The sequence below is a fragment of the Schistocerca nitens genome, chromosome 5 (genome assembly GCF_023898315.1).
Source record: "Schistocerca nitens isolate TAMUIC-IGC-003100 chromosome 5, iqSchNite1.1, whole genome shotgun sequence".
In the NCBI taxonomy this organism is placed as follows: domain Eukaryota; kingdom Metazoa; phylum Arthropoda; class Insecta; order Orthoptera; family Acrididae; genus Schistocerca; species Schistocerca nitens.
The window spans coordinates 694,347,202-694,351,139 of NC_064618.1; positions in this window are offsets into that span (position 1 = coordinate 694,347,202).

Here is a 3,938-nt window from a genome sequence, read left to right on the forward strand (position 1 = left end):
ATTGGTCAGCGCGGCTGCGTCTACCGGGGGCTTGAATATGCTTGAAAAGCGCTCTCGCACTCCATTTTTGGCTAGAAAATGATGAGATGTGTAGGTTCGAAATATAGCTTTGAAATACGGCTGCTTTCCAATAAACTGAACATTTTACACGACTAGAGAAATTCAAGTTTCACATTATTTACTTCTACGAGAAGGAAATGTATCGTTGCTTGCAGAAGTTAAACTTCGCAGTAGCAAGAGTGAGACGGCTACGTGAACATTGGTTTTTGTTACTGTGTTGAGGCCAGAATGTCGTTACAAAATGTTCTAGAGCTATGCATCACATATCCATTAGAGAGAGAATATCGAAAAAAAAGTGATTCATCGGTTTCGGAAATTCAACCACTAAGGCGGTACAATAAGGGTCGACAAGTTTTATGAGAATAGTTCGTTATGAACGCATTTTTAAAGGTAAATTCATGGAAATTTGTGTTTGACATCTGTATTACATATCGACGTTCTTTGTTCAGAAATCTGTGGACGACGCAGCGTCCTCCATGTTAGGGAAAAGTTTAAGCTCTTCTCCGATACCCAAGAAATTACTACTTGCTGATTTTGTAACTTTTGTCGAACAGTTTGTTTTCAAACTAGCTTGTGATATTACCGAGGAGATTAAGGATGCAATGTTTAACATCATATCCGCCGTATCGCAGACTCTGCTGACTCTACAAGAAAGGATTGAGAGGAGGACTAACAACCTCTTGAAGAGAAGTTTGTGGTCGCAGGAGACTGTCGAGAGTCTTATCTCTTCTTGCGCTGTCCTTGTAGATTGTACGACCATCCGAACATTCACAAAAATGAGGTTCCTATGAGTCCTACAGTGAGTAACATTGGTTCTCCGATGTACTGTGCAGCAACACATTTCGCTGTTCTCCTCAGCGTACCAGCAGGTAGGTATGTACGTGAGTAGGTAGGTATGGAGGTTGTTGTTGTTGTGGTCTTCAGTCCTGAGACTGGTTTGATGCAGCTCTCCATGCTATGTCTATCCTGTGCAAGCTTCTTCATCTCCCAGTACCTACTGCAGCCTACATCCTTCTGAATCTGCTTAGTGTATTCATCTCTTGGTTTCCCTCTACGATTTTTACCCTCCACGCTGCCCTCCAATACTAAATTGGTTATCCCTCGATGTCTCATAACATGTCCTACCAACCGATCCATTCTTGTAGTCAAGTTGTGCCACAAGCTCCTCTTCTCCCCAATTCTAATCAATACCTCCTCATTAGTTATGTGATCTACCCATCTAATCATCAGCATTCTTCTGTAGCACCACATTTCCAAAGCTTCTATTCTCTTCTTTTCTAAGCTATTTATCGTCCACGTTTCACTTCCATACATGGCTACACTCCATACAAATACTTTCAGAAACGACTTCCTGACATTTAAATCAATACTCGAGGTTAACAAATTTTTCTTCTTCAGAAACGCTTTCCTTCCCATTGCCAGTCTACATTTTATATCCTCTCTACTTCGACCATCATCAGTTATTTTGCTCCCCAAATAGCAAAACTCCTTTACTACTTTGTCTCATTTCCTAATCTAATTCCCTCAGCATCACCCGACTTAATTCGACTACATTCCATTATCCTCGTTTTGCTTTTGTTGATGTTCATCTTATACCCTCCTTTCAAGACACTGTCCATTTCGTTCAACTGCTTTTCCAAGTCCTTTGCTGTCTCTGATAGAATTACAATGTCATCGGCGAAACTCAAAGTTTATATTTCTTCTCCGTGGATTTTAATACCTACTCCGAACTTTTCTTTTGTTTCCTTTCTTGCTTGCTCAATATACAGATTGAATAACATCGGGGATAGGCTACAACCCTGCCTCACTCCCTTCCCAAACACTGCTTCCCTTTCATGTCCCTCGACTCTTATAACTGCCATCTGCTTTCTGTACAAATTGTAAATAGCCTTTCGCTCTCTGTATTTCACCTCTGCCACCTTCAGAATTTGAAAGAGAGTATTCCACTCAACATTGTCAAATGCTTTCTCTAAGTCTACAAATGCTAGAAACGTAGGTTTGCCTTTCCTTAATCTTTCGTCTAAGATAAGTCGTAGGGTCAGTATTGCCTCACATGTTCCAACATTTCTACGGAATCCAAACTGATCTTCCCCGACGTCGGCTTCTATCAGTTTTTCCATTCGTCTGTAAAGAATTCGCGTTAGTATTTTGCAGTTGTGACTTACTAAACTGATAGTTCGGTAATTTTCACATCTGTCAACACCTGCTTTCTTTGGGATTGGGATTATTATATTCTTCTTGAAGTCTGAGGGTATTTCGCCTGTCTCATACATCTTGCTCACCAGATGGTAGAGTTTTGTCAGGACTGACTCTCCCAAGGTTGTCAGTAGTTCTAATGGAATGTTGTCTACTCCGGGGGCATTGTTTCGACTCAGGTCTTTCAGTGCTCTGTCAAACTCTTCACGCAATATCATATGTCCCATTTCATCTTCATCTACATCCTCTTCCATTTCCATAATATTGTCTTCAAGTACATCGCCCTTGTATAGACCCTGTATATACTCCTTCCACCTTTCTGCTTTCCCTTCTTTGCTTAGAACTGGGTTTCCATAAAAACTCTTGATATTAATGCAAGTGGTTCTCCTTTCTCCAAAGGGCTCTTTAATTTTCCTGTAGGCAGTATCTATCTTACCCCTACTGTGATAAACCTCTACACCCTTACATTTGTCCTCTAGCTATCCTTGCTTAGCCATTTTGCTCTTCCTGTCGATATCATTTTTGAGACGTTTGTATTCCTTTTTGCCTGCTTCATTTACTGCATTTTTATATTTTCTCTTTTCATCAATAAAATCCAATATTTCTTCTGTTACCCAAGGGTTCCTATTAGCCCTCGTCTTTTTACCTATTTGATCCTCTGCTGCCTTCACTATTTTATCCTTCAAAGCTACCCATTCTTCTTCTTCTGTATTTCTTTCCCTCATTCCTGTCAATTGTTCCCTTATGCTCTTCCTGAAACTCTGTACAATCTCTGGTTCTTTCAGTTTATCCAGGTCCCATCTTTTTAAATTCCCACCTTTTTGCAGTTTCTTCAGTTTTAATCTACAGTTCATAACCAATAGATTGTGGTCAGACTCCACATATGGCCCTGGAAATGTCTTACAATTTAAAACCTGGTTCCTAAATCTCTGTCTTACCATTATATAATCTATCTGATACCTTTTAGTATCTCCAGGGTTCTTCCATGTATACAACTTTCTTTCATGATTCTTAAACCAAGTATTAGCTATGATTAAGTTATGCTCTGCGCAAAATTCTACCAGACGGCTTCCTCTTTTATTTCTTACCCCCAATCCATATTCACCTTCAATGTTTCCTTCTCTCCCTTTTCCTACTGACGAATTCCAGTCACCCATGACTATTAAATTTTCGTCTCCCTTCACTACCTGAATAATTTCTTTTATCTCATCATACATTTCATCAATTTCTTCGTCATCTGCAGAGCTAGTTGGCATATAAACTTGTACTACTGTAGTAGGCGTGGGCTTCGTGTCTATCTTGGCCACAATAATGCGTTCACTATGCTGTTTGTATTAGCTTACCCGTACACCTATTTTGTTATTCATTATTAAACCTACTCCTGAATTACCCCTATTTGATTTTGTATTTATAATCCTGTATTCACCTGACCAGAAGTCTTGTTCCTCCTGCCACCGAACTTCACTAATTCCCACTATATCTAACTTTAACCTATCCATTTCCCTTTTTAAATTTTCTAACCTACCTGACCGATTAAGGGATCTGACATTCCACGCTCCGATCCGTAGAAAACGTTTTCTTTCTCCTGATAACGATGTCCTCTTGAGTAGTCTCTGCTCGGAGATCCGAATGGGGGACTATTTTACCTCCGGAATATTTTACCCAAGAGGACGCCATCATCA